Raw genomic sequence first — 18,693 nt, 5'->3', positions numbered from 1 at the left:
TGGTTTTGATTTGAATTTTCCTGATAATTAGTGATGTTGAGCATTTTTTCTTTCCTTTTTTTTTTCTTCAGTATTCACATTTTTTATTTTGAGGTGTAAAATATATGTGGCCAACACCGTTACTTTCATTGGCAGATAAAATAATTGGGATGTATAATAAAAAACTTGTACTTGACCTTTTATCAAGATTATCTGCCATCAAATTACCCATATCCAGGTTTCCATGAGCTTGCAATTTTCTTTCCACTTAATAGGGGTACGTATTAGAAAGCCCAGTTGATAACATTTTTATTTAAAACAAAAAACAAAAACAAAAACAATCAGCATAGTCAAGTTGTCTTAGTCTTTTTTTTTTTTTTTTTTGAGAGGGAGTCTGGAGTGCAGTGGCTCGATCTCGGCTCACTGCAAGCTCCACCTGCCGGGTTCACGCCGTTCTCCTACCTCAGCCTCCCGAGTAGCTGGGGCTACAGGCGCCCGCCACCACGCCCGGCTAATATTTGTATTTTTTAGTAGAGGCGGGACTTCACCGCGTTAGCCAGGATGTTCTTGATCCCCTGACCTCGTGATCCACCCACCTTGGCTTCCCAAAGTGCTGGGATTACAGGCGTGAGCCACCGTGCCCGGCCTCAAGTCTTAGTCTTAAGAATTTCTGGATTTCCTTTTTGGAAGAGGTCAGGATCTTTCCAAGACCTGGGTCCTTGAATATTCTTCAAGCCATGAAAAATAGAGTCCTTTATTTTCTCATATTCTAACTCTAAAGATACTTTATTTGCTTTAAGGTTTTTTTCCAACTCGGGATCAGTTTTAATCTTCACAGCATCATATTACATTTGTGAAAACTCACAAAGACCAAAGGAACCTCCAACAATTAGCAACAACATGGGGACTCTGTAGCAGAGTCTTTTTCCTACACAAAGCACACATTACCACAGGTGCAAACATGACTGAACTCTTCCATTTGCTTAGAACTCCAAGCAGGCCCAGTGCTGACTCCCAAATCTCAGCAACCCAAGCTCTCCAGAGGAGTACATCCTTGACTCACCTTCTTTCCTTGGTTGTTTGGCGTTTGGTCCTTACTGATAGGTTTCCAAGCATTTTTATTTATTTATTTATTTTATACGTTTGTTGGTCATTTGTATATCTTCTTCTGAGAATTGTCTATTCATATCCTTCACCCACATTTTCAGGGGATTTTTTTTTCTTGCTAATTTGTTCAAGTTCCTTGTAGATTCTGGATATTAGTTATTTTGTTGAATGCATTGTTTGTGAAGATTTTCTCCTATTCTGTGGGTTATCTCTCTTTACTATGTTGATTTTTTCTTTTGTTGTGCAGAAGTTTTTAGTTTAATTAAGTCCCATTTATGGATTATTTATTTATTTATTTTTTTGCATTTGCTTTTAGGTTCTTGATTATAAACTCTTTGCCTAAGCCAAGGTCCAAAAACGGTTTTTCTGATGTTATCTTCTAGAATTTTTATAGCTTCAGGTCTTAGATTTAAGTCTTTGTCCCATGTTGAGTTGACTTTTGTATAAGGTGAGAGATGAAGATCCAGTTTCCTTATTCTGCATGTGGCTTGCCAATTATCTCAGCACCATTTGTTGAATCGGGTGTCCTTTTCACAGTATGTTTTTGTTGACATTGTGAAAGATTAGTTGGCTGTAAGTATTTGGCTTTATTTCTGGGTTTGCTATTTTTTTTTTTTTTTTTTTTTTTGATGCGGAGTCTCGCTCTGTCGCCCGGACTGGAGTGCAGTGGCCGGATCTCAGCTCACTGCAAGCTCCGCCTCCCGGGTTTACGCCATTCTCCTGCCTCAGCCTCCCGAGTAGCTGGGACAACAGGCACCCGCCACCTCGCCCGGCTAGTTTTTGTATTTTTTAGTAGAGACGAGGTTTCACGGTGTTAGCCAGGATCGTCTCGATCTCCTGACCTCGTGATCCGCCCGTCTTGGCCTCCCAAAGTGCTGGGATTACAGGCTTGAGCCACCGCGCCCGGCCCTGGGTTTGCTATTTTGTTTCATTGGTCTACGTACGTGCTATTTTTATCCTATTACCATGCCGTCTTGGTAAATATTGCCTTGTGGTATAGTTTGAATTGGGTAATGCTGTGCCTCCAGATTTGTTCTTCTGACTTAGTCTTGCTTTGGCTATGCGGGCTCTTTTTTGGTTTTATATACATTTTATTTATTTATTTATTTATTTATTTATTGAGACGAAGTTTTGCTCTTGTTGCTCAGACTGGTGTGCAATGGCGCGATCTCAGCTCACTGCAACCTCCGCTTCCCAGGTTCAAGTGATTCTCCTGCCTCAGCCTCCTGAGTAGCTGGGATTACAGGCATGTGCCGCTATGCCCAGTTAATTTTGTATTTTTAGTGGAGATGGGGTTTCTCCATGTAGGTCAGACTGGTCTCAAACTCCAACCTTAGGTGATCCACCCGCCTAAGCCTCCCAAAGTGCTAGGATTACAGGTGTGAGTCACTGAGCCTGGACTTCCATATGAATTTTATAATTGTCTTTTTTTTTCTTTTTATTTTTTTGTTTTATTTTTTATTTTTTATTATACTTTAAGTTCTAGGGTACATGTGCATAACGTGCAGGTTTGTTACATATGTATACTTGTGCCATGTTGGTGTGCTGCACCCATCAACTCATCAGCACCCATCAATTCGTCATTTATATCAGGTATAACTCCCAATGCAATCCCTCCCCCCTCCCCCCTCCCCATGATAGGCCCCAATGTGTGATGTTCCCCTTCCCGAGTCCAAGTGATCTCATTGTTCAGTTCCCACCTATGAGTGAGAACATGCGGTGTTTGGTTTTCTGTTCTTGTGATAGTTTGCTAAGAATGATGGTTTCCAGCTGCATCCATGTCCCTACAAAGGACGCAAACTCATCCTTTTTTATGGCTGCATAGTATTCCATGGTGTATATGTGCCACATTTTCTTAATCCAGTCTGTCACAGATGGACATTTGGGTTGATTCCAAGTCTTTGCTATTGTGAATAGTGCCGCAATAAACATACGTGTGCATGTGTCTTTATAGCAGCATGATTTATAATCCTTTGGGTATATACCCAGTAGTGGGATGGCTGGGTCATATGGTACATCTAGTTTTAGATCCTTGAGGAATCGCCATACTGTTTTCCATAATGGTTGAACTAGTTTACAATCCCACCAACAGTGTAAAAGTGTTCCTATTTCTCCACATCCTCTCCAGCACCTGTTGTTTCCTGACTTTTTAATGATTGCCATTCTAACTGGTGTGAGATGGTATCTCATTGTGGTTTTGATTTGCATATCTCTGATGGCCAGTGATGATGAACATTTTTTCATGTGTCTGTTGGCTGTATGAATGTCTTCTTTTGAGAAATGTCTGTTCATATCCTTTGCCCACTTTTTGATGGGGTTGTTCATTTTTTTCTTGTAAATTTGTTTGAGTTCTTTGTAGGTTCTGGATATTAGCCCTTTGTCAGATGAGTAGATTGCAAAAATTTTCTCCCATTCTGTAGGTTGCCTGTTCACTCTGATGGTAGTTTCTTTTGCTATGCAGAAGCTCTTTAGTTTAATGAGATCCCATTTGTCAATTTTGGCTTTTGCTGCCGTTGCTTTTGGTGTTTTAGACATGAAGTCCTTGCCCATGCCTATGTCCTGAATGGTACTACCTAGGTTTTCTTCTAGGGTTTTTATGGTATTAGGTCTAACATTTAAGTCTCTAATCCATCTTGAATTAATTTTCGTATAAGGAGTAAGGAAAGGATCCAGTTTCAGCTTTCTACTTATGGCTAGCCAATTTTCCCAGCACCATTTATTAAATAGGGAATCCTTTCCCCATTTCTTGTTTCTCTCAGGTTTGTCAAAGATCAGATGGCTGTAGATGTGTGGTATTATTTCTGAGGACTCTGTTCTGTTCCATTGGTCTATATCTCTGTTTTGGTACCAGTACCATGCTGTTTTGGTTACTGTAGCCTTGTAGTATAGTTTGAAGTCAGGTAGCGTGATGCCTCCAGCTTTGTTCTTTTGACTTAGGATTGTCTTGGCAATGCGGGCTCTTTTTTGGTTCCATATGAACTTTAAAGCCGTTTTTTCCAATTCTGTGAAGAAACTCATTGGTAGCTTGATGGGGATGGCATTGAATCTATAAATAACCTTGGGCAGTATGGCCATTTTCATGATATTGATTCTTCCTATCCATGAGCATGGTATGTTCTTCCATTTGTTTGTGTCCTCTTTGATTTCACTGAGCAGTGGTTTGTAGTTCTCCTTGAAGAGGTCCTTTACATCCCTTGTAAGTTGGATTCCTAGGTATTTTATTCTCTTTGAAGCAATTGTGAATGGAAGTTCATTCCTGATTTGGCTCTCTGTTTGTCTGTCACTGGTGTTAAGAATGCTTGTGATTTTTGCACATTAATTTTGTATCCTGAGACTTTGCTGAAGTTGCTTATCAGCTTAAGGAGATTTTGGGCTGAGATGATGGGGTTTTCTAAATATACAATCATGTCATCTGCAAACAGGGACAATTTGACTTCTTCTTTTCCTAACTGGATACCCTTGATTTCTTTCTCTTGCCTGATTGCCCTAGCCAGAACTTCCAACACTATGTTGAATAGAGTGGTGAGAGAGGGCATCCCTGTCTTGTGCCAGTTTTCAAAGGGAATTTTTCCAGTTTTTGCTCATTCAGTATGATATTGGCTGTGGGTTTGTCATAAATAGCTCTTATTATTTTGAGGTACGTTCCATCAATACCGAATTTATTGAGTGTTTTTAGCATGAAGGGCTGTTGAATTTTGTCAAAAGCCTTTTCTGCATCTATTGAGATAATCATGTGGTTCTTGTCTTTGGTTCTGTTTATATGCTGGATTATGTTTATTGATTTGCGAATGTTGAACCAGCCTTGCATCCCAGGGATGAAGCCCACTTGATCATGGTGGATAAGCTTTTTGATGTGCGCTGAATCCGTTTGCCAGTATTTTATTGAGGATTTTTGCATCGATGTTCATCAGGGATATTGGTCTAAAATTTTCTTTTTTTGTTGTGTCTCTGCCAGGCTTTGGTATCAGGATGATGTTGGCCTCATAAAATGAGTTAGGGAGGATTCCCTCTTTTTCTATTGATTGGAATAGTTTCAGAAGGAATGGTACCAGCTCCTCTTGTACCTCTGGTAGAATTCAGCTGTGAATCCATCTGGTCCTGGACTTTTTTTGTTTGGTAGGCTATTAATTATTGCCTCAATCTCAGAGCCTGCTATTGGTCTATTCAGGGATTCAACAGTTGATTTGCATAGAGGTGTTTATAGTATTCTCTGATGGTAGTTTGTATTTCTGTGGGGTCTGTGGTGATATCCCCTTTATCATTTTTTATTGCGTCTATTTGATTCTTCTCTCTTTTCTTCATTAGTCTTGCTAGCAGTCTGTCAATTTTGTTGATTTTTTCAAAAAACAAACTCCTGGATTCATTGATTTTTTGGAGGGTTTTTTGTGTCTCTATCTCCTTCAGTTCTGCTCTGATCTTAGTTATTTCTTGCCTTCTGCTAGCTTTTGAATGTGTTTGCTCTTGCTTCTCCAGTTCTTTTAATTGTGATGTTAGAGTGTCAATTTTAGATCTTTCCAGCTTTCTCTTGTGGGCATTTAGTGCTATAAATTTCCCTCTACACACTGCTTTAAATGTGTCCCAGAGATTCTGGTATGTTGTATCTTTGTTCTCATTGGTTTCAAAGAACATCTTTATTTCTGCCTTCATTTCGTTATGTACCCAGTAGTCATTCAGGAGCAGGTTGTTCAGTTTCCATGTAGTTGAGCGGTTTTGATTGAGTTTCTTAGTCCTGAGTTCTAGTTTGATTGCACTGTGGTCTGAGAGACAGTTTGTTATAATTTCTGTTCTTTTACATTTGCTAAGGAGTGCTTTACTTCCAATTATGTGGTCAATTTTGGAATAAGTGCGATGTGGTGCTGAGAAGAATGTATATTCTGTTGATTTGGGGTGGAGAGTTCTATAGATGTCTATTAGGTCCGCTTGGTGCAGAGATGAGTTCAATTCCTGGCTATCCTTGTTAACTTTCTGTCTCGTTCATCTGTCTAATGTTGACAGTGGAGTGTTGAAGTCTCCCATTATTATTGTATGGGAGTCTAAGTCTCTTTGTGAGTCTCTAAGGACTTGCTTTATGAATTTGGGTGCTCTTGTATTGGGTGCATATATATTTAGGAGAATTAGCTCTTCCTGTTGAATTGATCCTTTTACCATTATGTAATGGCCTTCTTTGTCTCTTTTGATCTTTGATGGTTTAAAGTCTATTTTATCAGAGACTAGGATTGCAACCCCTGCTTTTTTTTGTTCTCCATTTTTGGTAGATCTTCCTCCATCCCTTTATTTTGAGCCTATGTATGTCTCTGCATGTGAGATGGGTCTCCTGAATACAGCAGACTGATGGGTCTTGACTCTTTATCCAGTTTGCCAGTCTGTGTCTTTTAATTGGAGCATTTAGTCCATTTACTTTTAAGGTTAATATTGTTATGTGTAAACTTGATCCTGCCATTATGATATTAACTGTTTATTTTGCTCGTTAGTTGATGCAGTTTCTTCCTAGCCTCGATGGTCTTTACATTTTGGCATGTTTTTGCAATGGCTGGTACTGGTTGTTCCTTTCCATGTTTAGGGCTTCCTTCACAGTCTCTTGTAAGGCAGGCCTGGTGGTGACAAAATCTCTAAGCATTTGCTTATCTGTAAAGGATTTTATTTCTCCTTCACTTATGAAACTTAGTTTGGCTGGATATGAAATTCTGGGTTGAAAATTCTTTTCTTTAAGAACGTTGAATATTGGCCCCCACTCTCTTCTGGCTTGTAGAGTTTCTGCCGAGAGGTCTGCTGTTAGTCTGATGGGCTTCCCTTTGTGGGTAACCTGACCTTTCTCTCTGGCTGCTCTTAAGATTTTTTCCTTCATTTCAACTTTGGTGAATCTGGGAATTATGTGTCTTGGAGTTGCTCTTCTCGAGGAGTATCTTTGTGGTGTTCTCTGTATTTCCTGAATTTGAATGTTGGCCTGCCCTACTAGGTTGGGGAAGTTCTCCTGGATGATATCCTGAAGAGTGTTTTCCAACTTGGTTCCATTTTCCCCCTCACTTTCAGGCACCCCAATCAGACGTAGATTTGGTCTTTTTACATAATCCCATACTTCTTGCAGGCTTTGTTCATTTCTTTTTCTTCTTTTTTCTTTTGGTTTCTCTTCCCGCTTCATTTCATTCATTTGATCCTCAATCGCTGATACTCTTTCTTCCAGTTGATCCAGTCGGTTACTGAAGCTTGTGATTTGTCACGTATTTCTCGTGTCATGGTTTTCATCTCTGTCATTTCATTTATGACCTTCTCTGCATTAATTATTCTAGCTATCAATTCTTCCACTCTTTTTTCAAGATTTTTAGTTTCTTTGCGCTGGGTACGTAATTCCTCCTTTAGCTCTGAGAAGTTTGATGGACTGAAGCCTTCTTCTCTCATCTCGTCAAAGTCATTCTCTGACCAGCTTTGATCCGTTGCTGGCGATGAGCTGCGCTCCTTTGCAGGGGGAGATGCACTCTTATTTTTTGAATTTCCAGCTTTTCTGCCCAGCTTCTTCCCCATCTTTGTGGTTTTATCTGCCTCTGGTCTTTGATGATGGTGACGTACTGATGGGGTTTTGGTATAGGTGTTCTTCCTGTTTGGTAGTTTTCCTTCTAATAGTCAGGACCCTCAGCTGTAGGTCTGTTGGAGATTGCTTGAGGTCCACTCCAGACCCTGTTTGCCTGGGTATCAGCAGCAGAGGTTGCCGAAGATAGAATATTGCTGAACAGCGAGTGTACCTGTCTGATTCTTACTTTGGAAGCTTCCTCTCAGGGGTGTACTCCACCATGTGAGGTGTGGGGTGTCAGACTGCCCCTAGTGGGGGATGTCTCCCAGTTAGGCTACTCAGGGGTCAGGATCCCACTTGAGCAGGCAGTCTGTCCATTCTCAGATCTCAACCTCCGTGTTGGGAGATCCACTGCTCTCTTCAAAGCTGTCAGACAGAGTCGTTCGCATCTGCACAGGCCTCTTGCTTCCCCTGTTGTTTTTTAGCTGTGCCCTGTCCCCAGAGGTGGAGTCTACAGAGACAGGCAGGTTTCCTTGAGCTGCTGTGAGCTCCACCCAGTTCGAGCTTCCCAGTGGCTTTGCTTACCTACTTAAGCCTCAGCAATGGCGGGCGCCCCTCCCCCAGCCTCGCTGCTGCCTTGCGGTTAGATCACAGACTGCTGTGCTAGCAATGAGGCAGGCTCTGTGGCCGTGGGACCCTCTCAGCCAGGTGTGGGTATAATCTCCTGGTGTGCCCGTTTACTTAAAGCTCAGGTTTGGGGTGGGAATTACCTGATTTTCCAGGTGTTATGTGTCTCAGTTCGCCTGGCTAGGAAAAGGGATTCCCTTCCCCCTTGCACTTCCCAGGTGAGGCAATGCCTCGCCCTGCTTCAGCTCTCGCTGGTCGGGCTGCAGCAGCTGACCAGCACCGATTGTCCGGCACTCCCCAGTGAGATGACCCCAGTACCTCAGTTGAAAATGCAGAAATCACCGGTCTTCTGTGTCGTTCGTGCTGGGAGTTCGAGACTGGAGCTGTTCCTATTCGGCCATCTTGCTCCGCCCCTTTTTCTTTTTTTTTAGTTCTGTGGAGAATTGTTATGTTATTTTGATGGAGATTACATGGAATTTGTAGATTGTTTTTGGCATTATGGTCATGTTCACAATATTCACTCTACCTATCCATGAGCATAAAATGTGTTTACATTTGTTAGTGCCATCTGTAATTTATTTTAAACCTGTTTTGTGTTTACCTTGTAGAGATCTTTCATGTCCTTGGTTAAGTATATTCCTAATTATTATTATTATTTTTGCAGCTGTTGTAACAGGGCTTGAATTCTTGACTTGATTCTCAGTTTGGTTGCTGTTTGTGTATAACAGTGCTACTGAGTTATATATATTGATTTTGTATCCTGAAACTTTACTGAATTCATTGATCAGATCTAGGAACTTTTTAGATGAGTCTTCAGTGTTTTCTAGGTGTAATATATCATCAGATGATACCATGCAATCAGTGAACAGTCACAGTTTGACTTCCTCTTTACCAACATGGATGCCCTTTCTTTCTCTTGTCTGAATGCTCTGGCTAAGACTTCCAGTACTATGTCGAATAGAAGTGGTTGAAAGTGGGCATCCTTGTCTTGTTCTAGTTGTCAGGGGTAGTGCTTCCAACCTTTTCCCATTCAGTATAATGTAGGCTGTGGGTTTGTCACAGATGGCTTTTATTACCTTAGGGTATGTCCCTTCCATGCCAATTTTGCCGAGAGTTTTAATCCTAAAGCAATGCAGAATTTTGTCAGATGCTTTTTCTGCATCTATTGAGATAATCATGTGATTTTTAAAATAATTCTATTTATGTGGTATATCACATTTATTGACTTGCATGTGTTAAACCATTCCTGCATCCCTCGTATAAAATGCACTTGATCATGGTGTATTATCTTTTTCATATGCTGTTGTATTTGGTTAGCTAGTATTTTGCTGAGAATTTTTCATCATCTACATTCATCAGAAATACTGATGTGTAGTTTTTTTTTTGTCATGTCTTTTCCTGGTTTTGTTATTAGGGTGATACTGGCTTGATGGAATGATTTGGAGATTTCCTCTTTATCTTTTGGAATAGTTTCAGTAAGATTGGTATCAATTCTTCTTTGAATGTCTGATAATAAAATACATCTGTGAATCAATGTGCTCCTAGAGTTATTTTGTTGGCAATTTTTATTACTGTCTCAATATGGTGACCTTTTTTCAGTCTATTCAGAGTTTCTATTTCTTCCTGATTTAATCTAGGAGGATTGCATATTTCCAGGAATTTATGCATCTCCTCTAGGTTTTCCAGTTTGTGCACAGAGATATTTGTGGTAGCAATTCAATAATCTTTTGTATTTCTGTGGTATTGCCTGTAATATCTTCTATTTTTTTTCTAATTGAGCTTATTCAGATCTTCTCTCTGTTTTTCTTGGTTAATCTTGCTAATGGTCTATCAATTTTGTTTATCTTTGCAAACAACCAGCTTTTTGTTTCATTTATCTCCTTGTCGAGTTTTTGGTTTCAATTTCAGTTAGTTTGGTGCAATCTCAGCTCACTGGAACCTCCAACCTCCGCCTCCCAACTTCAAGCGATTCTCTTGCCTCAGCCTCCGGAGTAGCTGGGATTACAGGCTCCCGCCACCATGCCCTGCTATGTTTTTTTTTTTTTTTTTGTATTTTTAGTAGAGAAGGGTTGTTGGTCAGGCTGGTTTCGAACTCCTGACCTCAAGTGATCCACCCACCTCGGCCTCCCAAAGTGATAGGATTACAGGTGTGAGCCACCGCTCCCAGCTTGGTTAGGTCTTCTCTGATCTTTATTTCTTCTGTTCTGCTGAGTTTGGATTTAGTTTGTTTCTGCTTCTCTAGTTCCTTAAGGTGTGACCTTACATAGTCTATTTGTGCTATTTTAGACTTTTTCCTGTAGGCATTTACTGCTATAAACTTTTCTCTTAGTACCGATTTTGCTGTATCCCAGAGGTTTTGATAAGTTGTGTCACTATTGTCATTCAGTTAAAAGAGATTTTTAATTTCCATCTTGATTTCATTATTTATTTAAAGATTATTCAGGGCCAGGTGCAGTGGCTCATGCCTGTAACTAACCCTAGCACTATGGGAGGCCAAGGCGGGTAGATCACTTCCATCCTGGACAACATGGTGAAACCGCGTCTCTACTAAGAATACAAAACTTAGTAGGGCATGGTGGCTTGCACCTGTAGTTCCAGCTACTCGGGAGGCTGAGGCAGGAGAATCACTTGAACCCGGGAGGTGGAGGCTGTAGTAAGCCGAGATTGCATAAATGCACTCCAGCTTGGGCACCAGAGTGAGACTGTCTCAAAAAAAAAAAAAAAAAAACCCTTCATGAGCAGGTTATTTAATTTCCATGCATTGTATAGTTTTAGGATTTTTTTGGAATTGATTTTTAATTTTATTCCATTGTGATCTGAGAGAATAGTTGATATAATTTCAATTTTTTGTACTTTATTGAGACTTGTTCTGTGCCTATCAGATGTCTATCTTGGAGAATGTTCCATGTGCTGATGAATAGAATGTATATTCTGCAGTTGTTGGGTAGAATGTTCTGTAAATACTTGCTAAGTCCACTCATTCAAGGCTTTGGTTATCATTACTGTGAGGAAAAAATTTTCTGGGAAAAAATGTTGCATTTCCCTAAAATAAAAAACATGCCATGTACTGAATTGAGGCAAAAATAAAAAGATCTATGGTCTCATCCATCCCACCCAAGGATTAGGGCTTTAATTCATTTTTTGGAATATTAAAATCTGTATGATGATATCTTGAGAGAGTTTTCCACCATAAAACAAAAAACAAAATGGTGCCATTATTCTGAAACACTGAGTTAGCATTTTGGTGCAAATATGTACTATTTATTTTATTTCTATTTTTATTTTTTTTTTTGAGACAGAGTCTCGCTCTGTCAGCCAGGCTGGAGTGCAATGACTTGATCTTAGCTCACTGCAACCTCCGCTTCCCAGGTTCGAGCGATTCTCATGCCTTAGCCTCCCAAGTGACTGAGATTATAGGTGTGAACCCTTATGCCCTGCTAATTTTTGTATTTTCAGTAGAGAGGGTTTCACCATGTTGTCCAGGTTAGTCTCCAACTCACGACCTCAGATGATCTGCCTGCCTCGGCCTCCCAAACTGCTGGAATTACAGGCGTAAGCCACCGTGCCCGGCCACACTATTTAATTTTCTATTGATATATAACATGCATTCAGAAATACATGCACAAAGAATTCATTCATGTAAAGCTCAATGAATTGTTCATTGTAAGTACAATGAATTACACAAAGAAATGCACTTGTGCAACCAGAAAATTAAACTGGGCAAAGTGGTTCATGCCTGTAATCCCAGCATTTTGGAGTCCAAGGTGGTCAGATCACTTGAGCTCAGGAGTTTGAGACCAGCCATGGCAACATGGCAAGACCCTGTCTCTACTAAATAAAAAATACTACACACACACACACACACACACACACACACAAATAGCCAGGTGTGGTGGTGCATGCCTGTTGTCCCAGCTACTTGTGAGGCTGGTATGGGAGGATCACTTGAGCTTGGTGGTGCAGGGGGAAGTTGGAGGTTGTAGTGAGCCAAGATCAAACTCCTGCACTCTAGCCTGGCTTACCAGAGCAAGACCCTGACTCAAAAACAAAATAAAAACAAAATATAACTAGCCTCATCCATGTCCCAACAATCACTTTCTTCCAACTGTAATCTTGTTTTTTGTTTGTTTGTTTTTGAGATGGAGTTTCACTCTTTTGCCCATATTGGAGTGCAATGGCACAATCTTGGCTCACTGCAACCTCTGCCTCCCAGGTTCAAGTGATTCTCCTGCCTCAGCCTCCCGAGTAGCTGGGATTACAGGCATGTGCCACCATGCCCAGCTAATTTTGTATTTTTAATAGAGACGGGGTTTCTCCATGTTGGTCAGGCTGGTCTCAAACTCCTGACCTCAGGTGATCTGCTCGTCTCAGCCTCCCAAAGTGCTGGAGTTACAGGCATGAGCCACCACGCCCGGCCAACTCTTGAGTTTTTATCTTGCCCAAATTCTTATCTAAGCTGTCTGGGGAGTCATGCCCTACAAACCATAAATTCTCATCAGATGGGTTTTATTTGACCCTGTATATCATGACTTACTTTCCAGAGTGACTCGGGCATAACAAGAAAGAAAATGAAAATATTTTACCCTAAAATATATTTCTTTACCATACCTTGAAATTGCCCTGCAAAGTCTCTTGTGGGAGAAATCCACATCCTATAGAGAATCCCTTTTCCTCTTGTTTTTCTCCCTTCCTTCCCAGATCCAGGAGATAATCAACTAAGAGCCAGGAACCCTTTTAAGTCCGACAAAAAACTATTTACAACCTGCTGTCTCTAAACTCTGCTATCTAAGAGCTTCCTCTACACAATAAAACTTGGTCTTCACAGTCCTTTATTCTCTCTCTCTCTCTCTCTCTCTATATATATATATGTATTTTTTTTTTTTTTTTTGAGGCAGAGTTTTGCTCTTGTTGCCCAGGCTGGAGTGCAATGGCACAATCTTGGCTCACTGCAACCTCTGCCTCCCAGGTTCAAGTGATTCTCCTGCCTCAGCCTCCCGAGTAGCTGGGATTACAGGCATGTGCCACCATGCCCAGCTAATTTTGTATTTTTAGTAGAGACGGGGTTTCTCCATGTTGGTCAGGCTGGCCTCGAACTCCTGACCTCAGGTGATCCACCCACCTCATCTTCCCAAAGTGCTGGGATTACAGGCGTGCGCCACCATGCCTGGCCCACAATCCTTTATATTTAACCTGAACATTTTTTTCTATTGACCCCAGGTCTTTAGATAAACTCAACAACTGTCAACTAGAAAATGTATAAATATACCTATACCCTGGAAGGCCCCACTTTGAGTTGTCCTATCTTTCTAAAGCAAACCAATGTATTTTTTGTTGTTGTTGTTTGTTTGTTGAGACAGAGTCTCATTCTGTCGCCCATGCTGGAGTGCAGTGGCAAAATCTCAGCTCACCACAACCTCCACTTCCCGGGTTCAAGTGATTCTCCTACCTCAGCCTCTTAAGTTCTGGGATTACAGGTACACACCACTGTGCCCAGCTAATTTTTTAATTTTTAGTGGAGATGGGTTTTCACCATGTTGGTCAAGCTGGTCTCAAACACCTGACCTCGTGATCTGCCCAGCCTGGCATCCAAAGCACTGGGATTATAGGCATGAGCCACCACGTCCGGCCCAAACCAATGTATTTTTAAAATGTATTTGATGTCTCATGCCCTCTTAAAATATATACAACCAAGCTGTACCCCAACCATCTTGGGCACAGGTTCACAAGACCTCCTGAGGGCTGTGTCATGGGCCATGGTCACCCATATTTGGCTAAGAATAAATCTCTTAAAATATTTTACAGAGTTTTACTCTTTACATCAACATGACCTATTCTTCATGTAAAAATGCAGATTCACTGGGAAAATGCAGATTCACTGGGCCAGACTAAATTGTGTATTCAGTGGAAGGCCGAGGAAGGACTCAAAATAATGCAACCTTTTGTCTCTTATCTACTTATGACCTGGAAGCACACACCTCAAGTTGTTCCACCTTACTGAACCATACAATGTACATCTTACCCATATTTACTGATGTGTCATGTCTTCCTGAAATATATAAAGCAGGCTGCAACCTTGCTGTGGAAAGTAAAAAGTTCCCCTTCAAAGTTTTCTTTCTTGTTAAAGAATAAATTGTAAACGTTAGAAATAATAGTTTCTTTTAAAGACTAACTTCCTTCAAAGCCTTCTGCTTTTCGCTAATAACTCTTTGTTAAGCCCTATCCTATGTAGCTGTTAGATATAAGGGAATAAGTACATTCTCTGTCCTTGTACTTTAACCAAGATGTTTGTTCTGGACATGCTCAGGCATGTCCCAGCTCACAGCCTATGCCCTTTACTTACTTGGAAATGTTATTACTTCTCTATGTCCTTTTACAAGCAACTTCTTCTTTTCCTTTTGTTCTCCATTGCCTTTACCTATTTAGGAAAGTTTTAAGTTGTTAGCTAATTGGGTTTAGCTTAGACTGTGAGATCTAGCTCCAACCAATGGAGATACAACACAGCAGTAAGGACCCAATGCATAAAAGATCAATATTCCTGCATTTCTTTGTTCATTGTGCTGTTGTGGCAAGACTGCTGATGAGCAGCACCCTTTCTGCAGAAAGTAAAATTGCCTTGCTCAGAAAACTTTTTGTCTGAATGTTGACTTTTCCTTGCGGCACTGAGGAACAAGCATTTTGTGTCTAATACTTGACCACCAGCACATGTCATCAGGATCTCCTAAGGCTATGTTACAAGCATGTCCTTAACCTTGGGAAAATAAACTTTCTAAATTGATTAATCTCAGGTATGTTTTGGGTTACACAACCAAGGCCCTGCTAGCTGGTCACTACTGCACTCCAGACTGATGTACCATTATTGCAGTGACTCTAGTGTCTTGATAACAACTGTTTCATTTGGGTAGCAGATGGGCAGGTGTGTACCTGAGACTGCAGCACTGAGCTCCTGGGGGGCTGTGGAATATTCCAAGCAGCAGCCTCCAGCTAGTCTAGCCTGTGACTGTTTAATAAAAACTATTTAATGTAGAGTGAAGATAGAAATAAACAGCTCCTGAATGCTAACAACGGCTGTCAGTATATTCTAGGCTGGTCCAAGGTAGCCATTTGGAGGTTCTGGTTCCTTCTGTGGCTCCTCTCCAGTGGCTAGTGGAGTGGTTTTGTCGGTCTTGTGATCCAGGGTGTGTGTGTGTGTGTGTGTAAGAGGAATTGAGGGCAGGGTGGAAAAGGAGGTGAGAGCCAGGTTCCTGGAGGTCACCTCCAGGCATTCTTCTTGAGGCTTGACAAGTTTCTAATTTGAATTAATTTGTTTCTTGTTAATGGTTCATGTGTCCTGAGCAAGGAGGTGAGAAAAGAAAAATAGCTCAAAGCAGTCTGAACTCTGTGAGGTCTGCACAATTTATCAAGTCCAGAGAGATGAGAGGATGGGACTTAGGTCTCACCTCACACCTGTGCCCAGGGGCAATTGTTTGAAGACATTTTGTTCTTCACTAGCTGTCTTGCCCATTATTTCTTTTTTCCAAAATTTATAAAACAAAGAAAAATGTATATAGCCAATCAATAGCTTATTATTTTAATGCATTCTTGGTAAACAATTTAGGAACCGCCTCCTCATTTATTAGAAAAGACGCACTTGTAACAGCTGGTAATTGGAATATATATTCAGGACAACTTAACTCTATCCTTCTGGTGGCCATCCTCAATATCTGACCTTGAATAAATTATTTTCAAATTAGATTCTGACCTTTTTATTACTTTAGGTTGATGGGGATCTGGCCTGGAACCCTTCTGGGTATAAATAGCCACACCATGAACCACCTGCTCAGCAGAGGAGATGAACAGACATCTCTGGGGCCTGGCTCCTAATTGCAAAAACAGTTGCACAGGTGTCCCTGAATGCTTGGACAGCCTGTCTTTTCCTGAACCAACTCCCCCCAGCAATGTTTTCAAGCACACCTTGACCTCTTATCGTCTGTTCTCTGGGATAAAATCTCATCTTCAGGGTTGTCTCCAACAGGAGAGGAACATCAGGTTACTAAAACCCCAAGAACACAGATTCTAGATTCGTTTTGGTGTGTACGCTTTCTTTTTTTTTGGAGACGGAGTCCCACTCTGTTGCCCAGGCTGGAGTGCAGTGGCCTGATCTCGGCTCACTGCAAGTTCCGCCTCCCGGGTTCACGCCGGTCTCCTGCCTCAGCCTCCGAGTATCTGGGACTACAGGCGCCCGCCACCACGCCTGGCTAATTTTTTGTATTTTTAGTAGAGACGGGGTTTCACCATGTCAGCCAGGATAGTCTCGAGATCCCGACCTTGTGATCCGCCCATCTCGGCCTCCCAAAGTGCTGGGATTACAGGCCGTGAGCCACCGCGCCCGGCCGATGCTTTCTTAAGGGTGGTATGTATGGAAAGGCAGGAAGCAATTTCAGAAGGATACATAAAAATATGTCCCTAATCGGCACTTAAAGTAGTGAGGCTGGGGTAATTTCATTTTTAGGGCCCTTTTTACAATTTATTTCTTTGAATTTTACAAGGTATTATTTTTATTTTTATGAAGCCAAGATGACTCCTCTACCATCCCAGGAGATTAGGAGTTAAACTGAAAGTTTTAATCCTCTATCACAGGGTTGGTTTCCCTGGCAACCAACCTCCATCCTGAAGCTGTTGAGAAACCAGCCGCCACCCCCCCACCCCCGCAGTCATCTCATTAGCATACGAAAGACACCTTATATCAGACATTTCAAAGATTTTAGGGGCTGCATACAGACACTGAAACAGACTCTAACCACATCCTTACACCTACAGGAACCTCCAGGCCTGGCTCTGCTCTGGCTCTCCCTGGGGAGGGCTGCTCTACCATTTTCCTTTCATTTAGAATCCACCCCCATAGCTGTGTGCATACACATCCTTTATAGTAGCAGCATGTCCTGGCACTGGGCATTCTCTGAAATGGTCTTAGGGTTTGTTTTTTGAGACAGAATATCACTGCCGCCAGGCTGGAGTGCAATGGGGAGATCTTGGCTTACTGCAACTTTCGCCTCCTGGGTTGAAGCGATTCTCCTGTCTCAGCCTCCATAGTAACTGGGACAACAGGCGCGGGCCACCATGCCCAGCTAATTTTTGTATTTTTAGTATAGATGGGGTTTCACCATGTTTGCCAAGATGGTCTCAATCTCCTGACGGCATGATCTGCCCGCCTCGGCTTCCCAAAGTGCTGAAATTACAGGCGTGAGCCACTACTCCCGGCTTGTTGTTTATTTCTTTATGCATTTGCTCTTGGGAGCTGTTGCTAGATGCAAGAGGCAGATAAGGGGGAGGGGCCCCAGACAATCTCTGACCTGCCTGCTCATCGGGAGAAGCGGTGGAGCCACAGTAAGTTGATGCTGTGTGCAATTGGGAGGAGCCTGGACTCTTCAGTTCCTGTGTGGTGGCCTGAAATTCCATCTGTGAGATGGGAACCCAGTGGTGGAACCGCTCTTGCTTTGCCGAGAGTTTTTTTCTTGCCCAATAAATTGTATTCCCCCTCACCCTTCAATGTGTCTGCATGCCTAACTTTTCCTGGTCATGACACAAGAACCCAGGTTTAGCAGAATTAAGGAGTAGAAATTCTGCAACACTCTGTCTAGTTCACCACTACGTTCCCAGTGCTGGGCATAGTGCTTGCCTCAGGGCAGGTGCCCAGTGAGCAGTTGTTTAATCAATGAATGTAGAAAGCAAACGTTCCTCTTCAAAGCTTTCCTTTTATTGATATATTTTCTCAGAACTTTCTTCAAGTTTCTTATTTTATAGCAATAACTCTCTGTTAAGCCTTATGTAGCAAATATAACAAAATAAGCATACTCTGACTTCAGTATCTACGATAAACATGCTCACAGGCACGTAGTATATTCTATGTCCTTGTACTTTAGTCAAAATATTGGTGCTGGACTTGCCCAGGCAGGTCGCAGCTTGCAGCCTACACTCTTCCCTTATTTGGGAATATTATTACTTTTCTAAAGTCCTTTGGTAAGCAACTTCTTCTTTTCCTTTGTTCCTCACTGCCTTTACCTATATAGAAAAGTTTTTAACTGTTAGCCAATTAGGCTTTAGTTGAGATTGTGAGGTTTGGCTCCAGCCAGTGGAGCCAGGACACAGCAATAAGGATATCATGCATAAGGAGTTAAATATTTCTAGTGTCTTTTTTACTTTGTGTGTGTTCGTGGCAGGATTGCTGATGGGCAACACCCTTTCTGCAGACAGGAAAAATCGCCTTGCTCAGGAAACTTTTTGTCTAATTGCTGATTCTTCTCTGCGACATCAGAGGAATAAGCATTTATTTCTAACAGCTTGGCGGCTTGCCCAGGATTACCCATTCTCCTTCGGGACAGGATCTCTGATCCCCCCACATGGGGAGGTGCCCCGCCGCCTCTTGCGGTGGCCTCAGAGGCTGGGGATCGGGACTTACCCATTGTGACAAATAAACCCGGACCCTCAGCAACAAGGGA

General features: G+C 41.8%; 1 pseudogene; it reads right to left on the bottom strand.

Annotated features, from left to right (window-relative positions):
• Window positions 1–626: 626 nt before the first annotated feature.
• Window positions 627–942, bottom strand: LOC117093741 (annotated as a pseudogene).
• Between the last annotated feature and the right edge of the window lie 17,751 nt (window positions 943–18,693).

Source organism: Trachypithecus francoisi, unplaced genomic scaffold (genome assembly GCF_009764315.1).
Source record: "Trachypithecus francoisi isolate TF-2019V2 unplaced genomic scaffold, Tfra_2.0 Lachesis_group12, whole genome shotgun sequence".
Taxonomy (NCBI): domain Eukaryota; kingdom Metazoa; phylum Chordata; class Mammalia; order Primates; family Cercopithecidae; genus Trachypithecus; species Trachypithecus francoisi.
This window is presented reverse-complemented; position numbering and strand designations above follow the sequence as displayed.